Source organism: Equus asinus, chromosome 16 (assembly GCF_041296235.1).
Source record: "Equus asinus isolate D_3611 breed Donkey chromosome 16, EquAss-T2T_v2, whole genome shotgun sequence".
Classification (NCBI taxonomy): Eukaryota; Metazoa; Chordata; class Mammalia; order Perissodactyla; family Equidae; genus Equus; species Equus asinus.
In genome coordinates, this window is record NC_091805.1 from 5,583,887 (window position 1) to 5,599,675 (window position 15,789).

Consider the following 15,789-nt stretch of genomic DNA (forward strand, 5'->3'; position numbering starts at 1 on the left):
AAGTGACTCTTGAAGAAGATGAATCGTCACTAAAGTGTGGGAAGACGGCTTAGGAGAGGTGAGAGGTGACAAGAGGCAGAACTCGGCGGTGGCAGTGAAAACGGAAGGGAGAGGACGGTTGCATGGGACATTTTAGGGGCAAAGTCTTCATGACCAGGCAGAGGCGAAGCAGGAGTCAGAGGTGCCTCTGGGGCAACAAGACAAGGCAGTTGAAAGTTTCGAGCTTGGGTGTTTGCAGTCTCGGGCCTGAGTCCTGCTGCCTCAGTCACTAGTTAGGTGACTTTAAATCAATTAGTCACCTCACTAAGCCGCAGCTTCCGCATCTTAAAGGAAAGTCACGAGAATGCTGGGACCCCCCTCACGGGGTTTTGGTGAGAATTCAATACCTGTATTTGCTAAGCCCTTCACAGCACAGGGCCTGAGAGGAAGCCCTGTGGTGGCGGCTCCTGGGGTTGCAGGTGAAAGTTTGAGTGTGGGTAACTAGATCAAGGATCCTGTTAGCAAAAGGAAGGAAGTCAGCAGGAAGAATCTGGGGACTAAAATACCAAGTTTGACGTTGCACTTGTTGAATTTAAGCTACTAGCGGGACATTCAGATGGAGAGAGCCTCAGCCGCTGAATAAGTGGGACTGGCGCTGAGCAAAAACCTCACCGGGAGAGGTTTGGACTTGGCGGGCGGCCAGACTGACACCTGACCTCTCCCTCCTGCTTCGTAAATTATTCAGTAGCAGTGGCTTCAGCGAGGATAGTAGGTACTAATAGAAATTACTGAAAATTCAGTGGACTCTGGGAATGTTGGCAGGAAACCCTCCCCTAAAATCAGTAGGGAAGTTTTTCCCCAAAACCTCAATTAAACGCCTTTCTCTTTTTCGTCATTTTTAAAAATTTCTATATGATCTATTTCTGTTGTCAGGCATCCTAAGAAATGAGAAGGTTCTCTGGAAAATATGTTAGCATCTTGAATGGAGGTGTCGATGCTGTCGTCTGTTGTCGTGGTTAGCACACCCACTTTAGAGAAAACACAACAGGAGGTCTTACCACAGAGTCCGGTAGATGACGTGCTGGGAAATTAAGCGCTACTTCAGTTCACTGATCTTTTCAAAACCCCTGGGAGTTATCCAGTATATGGGAGTGTTTTAAAAAACAAAAGTTGAGAAATTAGAACTTTTAAATCTAGCATTTTAGAAAATAAACACTTTCCTTGTTGGGACCGTAACTTGACCTGTCTTTCTAGATCTTACCAAAAAATGCATTGAGAAAACTCAGTATTGAATAGTTATTGATAATTTACTCTGCCTTTTGGCTCCCGGAATTCTTAAGGAAGCGGCCGCACCCCCTGCCTCCCATCTTCTCTGCTTCTCTCGCTTTCTCCTCCTGCGTCCGGTTCTCATCCACCAATGTGCTGCTTCCACCAACAGCAGCAGTGGTGCCCCAGGCCGACCGCCAAACGTTTGTCCAGCTGCATCCCAGCTCGGCTCCTTTCATCTCTTTTGGCTTTCAACCCTCACTAGCTGTGTGACTTTGGGCAAAGCAGCCAGCATCCTGAGCCTCAGTTTCTCAAAGGTAATCATGATCACTGCTTATCGACGGTCAGTGATCAGTGTTCACTTCTTCGGTTCTTGCTGTGAAGACTGACAGGGACAGTGTACAAGAACGTCTGACCCTCACAGATGCTTGCTCTCGGCCTCCAATTTCTTCCTGCAGAGCCTGTTTTCCTGAAGAATCGAGCATATGTTTTAGCAATTTCTGCTTATCACCATAATGTAATATCCACAATTACTTGGTTTTTTTTTTACTTCTCAGAGTTTAATCATCTGTTACTGCCATCTTTGAATGATAAATAATTTCTCAAGTCCACGTTTATTATCAAATCTTATTCATCCCCAGATTAGACTCTTTTTACACTTTTTCCAATCAGATATCTTGCCTCCACTTCGTTACTTTCTTGGTTCCTTTGACTGTTTATGCCCACTGCCACTTATTTTTCCTGTCTTAGTGTCCATTTGAACTTATATGTTGTCTTCCTTGCTTCACACGTATGAACACATAGTACTAGAAGGTTTATTGAGGCTTTAATATGTAAAATATCTGATTAAAGTTTCCTCTAATCTCTTCTCGGTTTTGTCCTTGCTAGTTTAACTCCGGTACGCAATTTGTTTTTTAATTGTAATGCAGGACACAGCTTGAAACTTGTGGTTCTCCACCCACCTGCTAGGCTGCTTCTCTACTTCTCTACAAGGAGCTCGTATAACCAGTATGGGAAGCCCTAAGCTTCACTTTCCATTGTGATCAGAAAAGGAAAGTTGCTGCTTCCCACAGACAGTGGTGAGGGTGGGTAACCTAACCATCAAAAGCACAGAACATCCAGCCTGATTTGTGCAGGGGTGCTGGAAATCATTTTTAAATTCATATGAGAAATATTAAGCTGAGAGAGCCATTAGTTCATTTTGAAACTAGAGAAAAATAAACTATATGTCGTTAGTTAATTATAAAAATAATTATCTTTCTATTTTCCCTTTAAGGAAATTTATTCTATAACAAGAATTTTACTTTGGTCAGACAGCTGAAAAATTAAAAACACAGCTAAATTGCATATTTGCATCCCACTTCCTGAGCCCAGGTAACAGCCTTCCAAGGACCCACTCTAGACAGCTGGGTCAACTGAGGACATCAGGACGTTCCCAGCACAGGCCAGCAAGCTCTAAAGGCACAGACAATAAATGCTGTCAGCGTGGAGACCACATGGTCTCTGTCACAACCCCTCAGCTCTGCCATCGGAGCACAAAAGCAGCCTTGGATGATAAGTAACCAAATAAGTGTGACCGTGTTCCGATAGAACTTTATTTATGGAACTGAAAGTTTAGTTTTATATAATTCTCGTGTATCATGAAAAGCTATTTTCCTTCTGACTTTTTTTTTCCAACTATTTAAAAAGTAAAACCCCTTCCAGCCTGTGAGCCATACACCATCAGATGGTAGGGCATTTTTGACCCATGGGCCGTAGTTTGGCCACCCCAGCTCTAAAGGGCTCATCTTAGTGGAGGAGGGGAATTGCAATCAAATAGAGAAGTCGAGATTTTAATGTGTCTAATAGAAAATGGAAAGCCACCAGCAATGAAATAGAGAAGCACGGTAGCATTTCTAAATTAACGAGTGAGAAAGGAGAATTGGCTATGCAAACAAAAGATCTAAATATCAGCTTATATAGAGTATAATCAAGTGTATCAAGTGTCACTCAATAAATGTGAATTGACTTCATTGTCCTATCAGATTGAATTAACAAATAAAAGCCAGCGATACATGGGGCTGGCCGGTGGTGCAGTGGTTAAGTGCACATGTTCCACTTCGCTGGCCTGGGATTCATCGGTTCGGATCCCAGTGCAGACACGGTACCGCTTGTCAAGCCATGCTGAGGTAGGCATTCCACATATAAAGTAGAGGAAGATGGGCACGGATGTTAGCTCAGGGCCAGTCTTCCTCAGCAAAAAGGGGAGGATTGGCAGCAGATGTTAGCTCAGGGCTAATCTTCCTCAAAAAAAAAAAAAAAAGCCAGTGATACATGATTTTAAGAAACACACTGAAAACCAAGAGACAAAGAAAAGTTAAAATTGAATTTCAATTAAATTTGAAATTTCTGCTAAAGATATACTACAGAAACACAAACGAAAAGCCCTTGTCAATACTAACATTAGACACAGCAAATTTCAAGGTCAAAAGCACTAAGTAGAATAAAGGATGGTATCTGCTATGGGCTGAATTCTGTCCTGCTGAATTCCTACGCTGAAGTTCAAATCCTCAATGTGACTATACATGGAGATAAGGTCGTTAGGAATTAATTATGATTAAATGAGGTCATAAGGGTGAGGGTCTAATCTGATAGAATTGGTGACCTTGTAAGAGAGGAGGAGAGAGTGATCCTGTCTCTTTCTCCATGTGCACCCACTGAGGAAAGGCTGGGAGAGGACCCAGTGAGAGGGTGAGCGTCTGCAAGCCAGGAAGATGGCTCTCATCAGAAACTGACCCTGCCAGACCCTGAGCTGGGACTTCTAGCCTCCAAAACTAGGAGAGAATAAATCTCTGTTGTTAAACCACCCAGTGCGGGATTTGGTTGCAGCAGCCTGAGTTGACTAATACAATGTCACGTAATAATACAGGAGACAGTTCATAGAGAAGATAAAACCATCATCAAAGTAAAGGAATACGGATATGAGAAAAGCAAATTTCAACCTTTAAAAATGTTGAACAAAACAAAGAAAAGTGCTACTTAATAATGGTGGTAGAGTTTGAGAGGGGACAGGACAAGAATAAATCTTTACCCATTCAATAATTGCCGTCACCCACGCAAAGTAAAAAGCCCTAGACAGGAAATCACAATTAAATTATGACATTTTGATGTTTCTTTTGTGGAATCTGACAGTTCAAACAGGCAAAAAATAAGCAAGATATGGATGGACGCTTTTATTGATATTAAAAAAAAAGAGCTTGACTTAGTAGTTACGTGGAGAGAAGGATACATCCTAAAATAGAGAAAACACATTTTTGTCTAATGTGTTAGGTCAGTGTTGTGGGTTGAAGCCTGTCCCCCAGAAAGAGGTGTTGAATTCCTCACCCTGGTACCTGTGACTCTGACCTTCTTTGGAAATGTGGTCTCTGCAGATATAATTAAGATGTAAGTTAAGATGAGGTTGTGCTGGAGTGACATAGCCCACTTGAGTGGTGTCCTCATAAGAAGAGGAAAATAGACACAGAGACAGGCACACACAGAGACAGGCACATACAGAGAGAGGAACACCATGTGACAACAGAGGCAGAAATTAGAGTGATGTGTCTAGAAGTCAAGGATTACCAAGGACCGCAGGCAATACCGGCAGCTGAGAGTAAGCATGGAACAGATTCTGCCCCAGAACCTTCAGAGAGCATGGCCCTGCTGACGCCTTGATTTCTGGCCTGTAGCCTCCAGAACTGCGAGAGGATAAATTTCTACTGTTTTAAGCCTCCTGGTTCATGGTAACTTGTTCTGGCTGCCCTAGGAAAGGAATACAGTTAGATTCCCCAGAACAGAGCCTGAGACATTGGGAGAGTGTTGTGAGGAGAGAGAAAGGATACAGGATGGGAAGGAGTTAAGAGAGCAAGTGATTTTGACTGGAGCCTGGCTTCAGCCTAGTCCCACAGGGAGCCCAGGATTAGGGGCTGCACCACCTTGCCGGTGCTGCCTTGACAAAAGGGGGCCAGCCTTTTGCACTCTGTGTAAGTCAGTCATTAGCTGGTGGCTGATGCCTGAGGGGGAGCAGGTCTAGAGAGACAGGCACAGAAACTCCCTAGTGAGGCACTCCCATTTGGCAGGGCAATTCTCTAAAGAGGATGTGAGTTGTTAACAGCCAACATTTACAGCAGCAACTATATGCTGCATACCTGGAAATTTCTTAAAAATTGATGTTTTGACTCCCCCCAAAATTTATTAAATTCTAAAAATCGGAGCATTTGTAAATCTTAATCTTTGATCATAAACTTCTAAAACCACAAATCAATAATTTATAGTTGACTAAGACAAAACAAATGCATATTATTTTGAAATTATGACATACTCTCCCAAATACTTCCATAAGTAAAAAATGAAGACAAAACTAAAACTGCAAATAATTTAGGATATAATGAGGAGGTGAGTGATTCATAATCGGACCCATGGAGAGAGCTAAAGAATGTGTGGAAGAATATTTTTAGACTTACACACTTTAGAGTATAAAAAAGGAAAGAAATAATGGTAATCAAGAGAGCACTTAAAAACAAACAAAACAAATAAGAGGGAGATTTATATAGACAAAAGATAAAGCAAATTAAATAAAATTTTAAAAGCTAATAAAAAATATTTTCTTTCAAAAGACTTACAAAATGAACACACCCTCCTCCCCCTAACCATCCCCAAACTTAATTAAGGGGAAAATAGAACATAAATATATAATATTGTGGAAAGTATATGATTATTTTATTCAACCTATACACATTTTTGATTAGAAACTATGTGTCAGGAAGAAAGAGACAACAGTGACGACCGGTGATTCTTGCACTAGATGTAAGTTATCCACGCTGAAATCTGAACAGACCCTGACAATATGATTGGAATTTATGTGTTAAATTAAGTCATTGAAATCGAAGACACATACAATAAAAGAAAGCCTAGTGGCTGCTGTGGTACAAATTTGAAACTCTAGAAGAAATTCTGAGTAATGTATAAACTATCTAAATTAACCCTCAAAATGATAGAACATTTGAAAAGATCAATAACTACAAAGAAGACTGGAAAAGTAAAGACCTAGCATGTAAAAAGTCCCCAGGGAAAAAAACAATGTGTATATTATGAAGAATTTACGCCAATAAATTCGACAACTTAGATGAAATGGATATATTCCTTGGAAAACACAATCACCAAATTGGTTCAGGAGAAAATATAAAATCTTAATATTCCTACATCTGTAAAATAAATCGAATCTGAAATTGAAAACCTTTCTACCAAGAAAACTCCAAGTCTTGATGACTTCATTAGCAAACCCTCCAAACATTTAAAGAAGAAATAATACCAATCTTAAACAGTCGGAGATTAGAGAAAGAACGAAAAAAAAGAAACAAAGAAAGAACATTTCTCAACTGACTTTATAGGGCTAGCTTAACCACGATATAAAAACCTCTTAAAGATATTACAGGGAAAGAGAATTATAGGTAAAATACAAACTTTTTAATAAAAATATATGCAAAAATCCTAAACAAAATGTTAGCAAATAAAATGCAGTGATACGTAAAAAAAGATACATCTTTAATAGCTGAGTTTGTTTCAGCAACTCATGGGTGGACAAATAAGAAAACTGCACTTAAAAGTTATGTACTTAATTGTACATGTATTATACATCACTGCATTTTTTCTTTTTTTGAGGAAAATTAGCCCTGAGCTAACATCTGCCGCCAATCCTCCTTTTTGCTGAGGAAGACCGGCCCTGAGCTAACGCCTGTGCCCATCTTCCTCTACTTTATATGTGGGACACTTGCCGCAGCATGGCTTGATAAGCGGTGCGTAGGTCTGTGCCCAGGATCTAGGCCAGGGACCCCAGGCCACCAGAGCCGAGCTCGCAATCTTAACTGCTAGACCACCGGGCCCGCCCCCGTACTTCAGCGAATTTTTTTAAAGCCACCAGGCTAAAGATACTATTATAGCTTTTTTCTTCCAAATTTCTAAAGAACAGAAAATGCCTTCATTTTATGAAGCTAGATTAATCTTCATTGCCAAACATAAACGGATCAGATTTACTTAGAAACATAGGTACAAAAATTCTAAATAAAATACTAACAAATTCAGTCCCTCTAAGTATTAAAGAATACTATACCATGATCAAATAGATTTATCCTGAGAAGCAGAGAAATTTCAACGTAAGGAAGTCTATCAACACAATTCTTCACCTTAGCAAAAGAGAAAAATCCCTCATAATGAAGTTAAATAGGTATTTGAAAAAAATTTAGAAGCCATTTATAACAAAATAGGTCCTTAAGCGATATGTGGTAGAGGAACACTCTTTTAGATGACCAAGAATATCACATAGATACATATACATAGATACATATACAATGTAAAAGACTGCTTTATTATTTTATTTGTTTCTTTATATTTTAACCAGCAAACATCATACTAAGTGCTGAAAAGCTGAAGCCATTGCCATTAAAATTAGGAACACGAGAGAGACGCCTGCCGTCACTAATATGATTAAGGATTCTCGTGGTGCCCGCCTTCCCCGTGAGACCATGCCCAGCTCCAGTGCCTAAAATCCACTCCCGCCTCAACCGAGCCTTCCCATCCCCGTTTCATACTTTCCTTTTCTACTCAGCATCAGTCATTATTTTATATTTCTTTTGTTTATGTTTGCCTTCCTTTAGAATGCACCTTTATTTGTCTATTTTATTCACAGTTGTATCCTTAGTACCCACAACAACATCTGGCATGTTACTCTCAATAGACAATTGTTGCGTTAGAGTCACATAATAAGACAAGAATATGAACCAATCAACTTAAACACTGGAAGAGATAAAATTACCTTTTTTGTTAGTTCATAATAATATTCTATAGCTAGAAAATCCAAGATAAACTAATAAAGCAGCCACTAAATTCAATAAAATAACTGGACAAGGTGACTGAAGATAAGATGAATACACAAAATTCAAGGTTTTTCTTTGTACTAAAACAAGCATTTAGACATGAACATGGGGGAAATTTCTCATTCACAGTGGTAAATAAGAGTGGTAAATGAAAAGGTACAAGACCTACATAATTAAAATTATAAAAAGTTATTAAAAGTAAAAAATACTACATCATAGTAACATACTTTAGATAGGAATTCCTAATATCATAAAATATAGTGTTTCCTATATTAGTATAAATATAACGCAATTTGAATCATAATTCCAATAAAATTTTTTTGCAACAATATAACATGATTATAAAATCTATATGGAAGAATAAATGTCCCATAAAAGCCATGAAAATCCAAAAGAAAATATAATGATGGACTTCTTTTCTTACGAGATATTAAAATTTGCAATCAAAAGAGTATGGGGCTAATTCAGGATAAATTGAGCAGTGAACAGAATAAAAAGCTCATAATAGTTCCCAATATAATGGAAACATCTGACTAAAGTGACGTGAAATTTCCATGGTAAAAAAAATGGTTCATTTAATAAATAATGCAGGAAAGATTTTCTGTCCACTTGGAAGAAAATAAATATTAAACACCTCACACTATACAAAAAGAAATGTAAGATGGGGCTGGCCCCGTGGCCGAGCGGTTAAGTTCGCGCGCTCCGCTGCAGGCGGCCCAGTGTTTCGTTGGTTCGAATCCTGGGTGCGGACATGACACTGCTCGTCGAACCACGCTGGGGCGGCGTCCCACATGCCACAGCTGGAGGAGCCCACAGCGAAGAATGTACAACTATGTACCGGGGGGCTTTGGGGAGAAAAAGGAAAAAATAAAATCTTTAAAAAAAAAAAAAAAAAAAGAAATGTAAGATGGATTAAATTTAAATGAAAAGGATACAAAATAAAATTAATAGAATAAAATTTAGTAGAACGCTTGCACCAACCTTGCAGTCAGGGAGATCATTCTAAGCAAAACAGGAAATCCAGAAACCATAAAGGAAAAGACAGACATTGTATTGATAAGAAAATTATTATAAATAAATAGAAAAATCAGCAAAAAATATGAACAGACTAATTTACAGAAGAGGAAATATCAATGTTCAATAAATATGAGAGGTAATCATAGTCATGATAATGTAAATAAAACCAAAAATGATATTCAATATATTGATATATTCAATATATCACCCATAAGAATTGCAAATTTTTCATTTCTCCATTAGTTTTTTCAATTATCCATTGGTTGGTCAGGATCATATTGTGTAGTCTCCACATATTTGTCACTTTCTCGGCTTTTTTCTTGCAGTTGATTTCTATAGCATTATGGTTGGAAAAGATTCTTCATACAATTTCAATCTTCTTAAGTTTATTGAGGCTTGCCCTGGTTCCCAACATATGGTCTATCTTTAAGAATATTTCATGTGCACTTGGTAAGAATGTGTATTCTGCTGGTTTGGGATGGATGTTCTATATAAATCTCTTAAGTCCATGTGGTCTAGTTTTTCATTTAATTCTACTATTTCCTTGTTGAATTTCTGTCTGGATGATCCATCCATTGATGTAAGTAGGGTGTCAATGTCCCCTATGATTATTGTCTTGTTGTTAATATCTCCTTTTAGGTTTGCTAGTAGTTGCTTTATGTATTTTGGTGTTCCTGTGTTGGGTGCATATATATTTATAAGTGTTACATCTTCTTGCTGGAGTGTCCCTTTTATCATTATATACTGCCCCTCTTTGTCTCTCATTGCCTGTCTTATCTTGAAGTCTACTTTGTCTGACAGAAGTATGGCAACCCCTGCTTTCTTTTGTTTGCTGTTAGCTTGGAGTATAGTCTTCCAGCCCTTCACTCTGAGCCTGTGTTTGTCTTTAGAGCTGAGATGTGTTTCCTGGAGACAGCATATTGTTGGGTCTTGTTTTTCAATCCATCCTGCCACTCTGTGTCTTTCAATTGGAAAATTCAATCCATTTACTTTTAGAGTGGTTATTGATACATGAGGGCTTAATGCTGCCATTTTATCACTTGCTTTCTGGTTGTTCTGTATTTCCCTTGTTTCTCATCCTGTGTATTTCAGACTACAGACTCAGTTTGGTGGTTCTCTATGATAATTTTCTCTGTTTCTCTTTATTTATCATTTGTGTCTCTGTTCCAATTATTTGTTTAGTGGTTACCATGAAGTTTGTATAAAAAATCTCATAGATAAGCTAGTCCATTTTCTGATAGCCTCTTATTTCCTTAGTCTAAGTAGGTTCCATGCCTTTCCTCTTCCCAAACTAGGTTATCATTGTCACAACTTATTCCATTTTGTGTTTTGAGTTTGTGGTTAGAATTACGAGATTACAGTTATTTTTGATATTTTCCTTCCCTTTATTTTTAATGTTATAGTTAAGTGTTTGCTAACCTGTTCTGATAGCTGCAATTTTCTGATTTTGTCTGCATATTTATCTTCTTGCTCAAGGCTTTGTAAACCCTTTCTCTTTTTTTTTCACACATGAGGACCTTCTTGATCTTTTCTTTTGGGGGGCGTCTTGTGGCACTGAACTCCATCAGCTTTTGTTTTTCTGAGAAAGTTTTTATTTCTCCATCATATCTGAAGCATATTTTCACTAGATAGAGTATTGTTGGCTGACAGTTTTTGTCTTTCAGAATTTCAAATGTATAATTCCACTCTCACATAGCCTGTAAGTTTTCTGCTGAGAAATCCACTGAAAGCCTGATAGGGGTTCCTTGGTAGGTTATTTTCTTCTGCCTTGCTGCCCTTAATATTTTTTCTCTGTCGTTGACTTTTGCCAGTTTTACTACTAAATCCCTTGGAGAAGGTCTTTTTACATTGATGTAATTAGGAGATCAATTAGCTTCTTTTACTTGTAATTCCAGCTCCTTCCCCAGGTTTGGGAAGTTCTCAATTATTATTTCTTTGAACAAGCTTTCTTCTCCTTCCTCTCTCTCTTCTCCCTCTGGAATACCTATAATCCTTATGTTGCATTTTCTAATTGAGTTGGATATTTCTCAGTGAATTTCTTCATTTCTTTTTAGTCTTAATTCTCTCTCCTCCTCCATCTGAAGCATTTCTATATTTCTGTCCTCCAAATTGCTAATCCTGTCCTCCACAATATCTGCTCTGATATTCAAGGACTCCAGATTTTTCTTTATCTCATTCATCGTGTTTTTCATATCCAACATTTCTGATTGGTTTTTCTTCATAGTTTCAATCTCTTTTGTGAAGAATTCCCTCTGTTCATTAATTTTATTCCTGATTTCATTGAACTGTATTTCTAAATTTTCTTGTAACTCATTGAGTTTTTTTTGATCATAGCTATTTTGAATTCTCTGTCATTTAGATTGTAAATTTCCATGCCTACAACATTGATTTTTGGGTGCTTGTCATTTTCCTTCTGTTCTGGGGAATTAATATACCTCCTCATGTTATTTGATGGGGTGGATTTGTGCCTTTGCGTATTGGTAGCATTTTGTCACAGATTCCACCTGCCACCACTGGGGTGTGTGGGGCAGGACTTGTGTGTTCTAAGCCCACTGTGATCTCTGGCACCTGTGCCTGTTCTCTGGAATCTTTGCTGACAGGGCCTATCTGCGATTGCCTGCTCACAGCTGCTGCTTAGCTAACATATGTGCAAGCACTCTGGTGGGAGTCTCTTGCTCTGGCTGACTGGCCAGGGTGGTGCTCCAGGCAGGGGGAGGGGTGCTTTCTTTCATCTGCATGATACAGGGGATGTCCTCACTCTGCCCTTGGTATCTACCTTTCTGGGGTGCTGGCTTGATGAAGACACCCCCACAATAGGTTAGCCTCCTCTGTGTGGAGCTTACCAACACCTGGGAGGCAATTCAGAGAGCAAAGGTGTTCCCACAGAGAGCCACCCCTCCTCCCTCTCCTTTCAGAGCTGCGAACAGTCCTGTGCCCTACGTTGCTGCCAGAAAGGGAGAGGAGATCCCCTTACCTCCTTCCACTTCCTCCTGGGGGTCTAGCACTTCCACTTTCAGACATATGGCTGTGTGGATCTCTCAGATGTCTATTGTGTTGTGTGAATGTCTTCTGTTGGTTTATGAATGTCCTTTTCATTGTATCTTAGAAGGGAGAGTCTAAGGGAAGAGCTCACTCTGCCAGGATGTTGATGTCACTCATTCAAGAATTGCAAAGTTTTGCAAGTATAATAACATTATGGACAGGTAAAGGTATTGAGAAATAGGCACTCATAAGTTTCTAGTGAGAATCTGAATTAATACAGACTTTTTAGATTGTAATCTCTTTGTATGTGTTTAAATTTAAAATACATATACTGGGATGTCATTGAAATATATTAAATTTTTATATTAACAAATAGTTTAAATATTGGTAAATACTTTAAATACAGTATATTAAATAAAACAACAATGATGGGATGTAGGACAGAATGTATGACCCCTTTTTGCATAAAATAAGATGATAGATTCAGTAGATATTATAATAGAGTAGGTTAACTACTGTAAAAAAAATAGAGTCAAACATAAAACAACTCAAAGGTTATTGCTTGCTAAGTTGAGGGAGAGGTATGAGATTTTAAGGACTAGTCTTGGAAGTGGTGCATATCACTACCACTCACATTTAATTGTCTAGAGGTCAGTCACATGATCACATGTAACTGCAAAGGAGACTGAGAGATACAGTCTAGCTGCATGCCCGAGAGAAAGGGGAGAAGTGGTGGTGGACAGCTGAAATATAGAGAGATACACAGGTAGATAGATGACAGATACTAGATGGACACAGAGATACAGAGCAAGCCTTCTAACTGTATTTGTAGATATTCTACATAAACTCAGTGTAAACATGATTTTGTTTCTAGAAGAAATTACTAGAAACTCTTAATAAGGGTGGTGTTATTACTTTAAAACCAAATAAAAGAGAGTGAAACTTTCATTTTACACTTCTCTTGACTGTTTACGTTTCCTAACCATATACATATATTATCCTTTTTTCTCCCAAAAAAGTGGCTAAAGGATTTATTTAAGTGAAGAGACTACGCCCCATTTTTCTTTTTTATTTCTCTATGTATATACATTATATAGATACATTTATAATAACTAATAAGTATATAACAAATAAATAATAACTAATACAAATATACCAAAAAAATACACATGTCCTTTTTCCCAGCAACTTAATAAGCTATCTCTCTGAAACAACAGGGTCAGCATGTAAGGGTATATAAATAAGGCTGTTTATTGCATCTTTACTTGTACCAGCAAATACTGCAAACAACTTGAATATCTATTGATGGCATCTCAAAAAATGCTTATTATTAAAAAAATACATACATAACAGTTCTCAAATCTTTTGGTCTCAGAACCCTTTACACTCTTAAAAATTATTAAGAGCTTCAAAGAGCTTTTGTTTGTATGGAGTGAATTTATCAATATTTATTTTAGTGGAATTTAAAACTGAGAAATTTAAAAATATTAATTAACTCATGAAAAAATAATAAATCCTCCACAGGCTAACACAAATAACATTTATGAAAAATATCTATATTTTCACAAAACAAAAACATTTACTGGGAAGAAAGGCACAGTTTTATTTTTTTGCAAGTCTCTAATGATTGGCTGTATAAAATAAGGTCGATTCTCATATTGGCTTCTGCAGTCACTCCGTTGCTGTGTGTTGTGTTGGTTGACATATGAAAAAAATTCAGCCTCACATAGATATTTAGTTGGAAAACAGAACACTATTTTTTTTTTTTTAAGATTTTATTTTTTCCTTTTTCTCCCCAAAGCCCCCCGGTACATAGTTGTGTATTCTTCGTTGTGGGTCCTTCTAGTTGTGGCATGTGGGATGCTGCCTCAGCGTGGTTTGATGAGCAGTGCCATGTCCGCGCCCAGGATTCGAACCAACGAAACACTGGGCCGCCCGCAGCGGAGCGCGCGAACTTAACCACTCGGCCACGGGGCCAGCCCCAAACAGAACATTATTTTAATACTCTTTTCAGATAATTTTATATTCTTTCTTGATATTATACTAAAATTCGACAAGTGGCTATTTATTGAAGGTTAGTCACAATATAGACTCTGAAACCATATCAATGAATTTTTTGTACTATTAGAATAAAAGTCTTTATTTTTGACTTTGAGTAGATCTTTCATCTATTCATGATTTTGTAATATTTTTATAATATCAATATGCAATTTTGTAATATCAATATGCATTGATCATTTGGAAAATATTGGTTCATTGATTATGTAAGTCTTCCAAATGTTGACAAATTATACAGTATCAAAAAATTGAATTCATTAATATCACCACTGATGCTCACTAGACAGTTTTCCGAAATTGCTTGTAAGCTTCAATTTTATCACCAGTAGCAAATACTGTCAGTTGTTGTCCTTGAAGTGATAGGCTTGTTTTGTTCATTTTCAAATCTCATTTCATTTATCTTCAAATACTCAAATCTGAATAACCACAATTTTTCAGTTTTCCTTGTTTTAAAAAAAAAAGGGGGAGCAAAAAAAAATACCTGGTGGTACAAAGTTTACATTCACGCACTCTGCTTTGGCAGCCCGGGTTTCATGGGTGTGGATCCCGGGGGCGGACCTACACCACTCATCAGGCCATTGCTGTGGCAGCATTCTACATAAAAAATAGGGGAAGTTTGGCACAGATGTTAGCTCAGAGCCAATCTTCCTCACCAACCAAAAACAAAGGTGCTTCATGAAAAAAGAAGCTAGTTTTAAGCTTATAACTCAATCTCATAAGCACTTTTCCTTGAGACACCATCATACTTGAAAATGCCACAAAAGAACTTGACACAGTCTCCCCGTTTCATCACCCAGAATATTGAAAAGACATGGACTCAGGGGCTGAAGTTTAATGTAGTGAATTTCCTTGGGGAAACTGACTTTAAAAAACAAACAAACAGGGAGTACCTGGTGGTAACCAATACACTGATCACCCGGGCGGTTTGCTGTGACCGTCTCGAATCACACTAAGCAGCCTAAGTTTGGATCCTGTAACACCACTTCCTTAGCTGTGTGACTCAGGACACATCTACTTACTTCCACTGAGCCTCCCTTTCTTTATCTGCAAACAGTAGCAAAGTACTACCCCTTCCTCACAGGTTTCCTGCAACAAATGCCTGAAGTAAATGTTTCAGTGCCCTGCATGCACATCGCCCTGGCACAGTTTAAGAGCCCAAAACATAGCAAGTGGATTTCAAACACGGGCTGCAGTATTAATGAGGCAGCACTTCAGAGGAGCGGAGAGGCTCACTGTTGTTACAATCCGCTGGGGAGCTGGCTGTCAGAGTTGGAAATAAAAATGTAGTTTTGAGATGTCTTACTTTGTCTTTTTGTCTGTAAAGACAACAAATTGTGTCACAAGACTTGGCTATCTGGGTTTAGTTTCTCAACTTCCAGAATGAGAATGGAACAGTCCTTTTATCTCTGCAGTAGGGAGGCAAACCGGGGCAGCCACCACAAAACATCATTACCCGAACATTCTCCAGATTTCGGCTGTTAGTGGGCCCTGACTGATGCATTTGTGCGCCTGCTATTCTTGGGGAGACCGTGGAAGGCCTGCATCATACTAGGAAAATTTACTGAGCACTCACAGGTCCTTTGAGAAAAGCACTTTC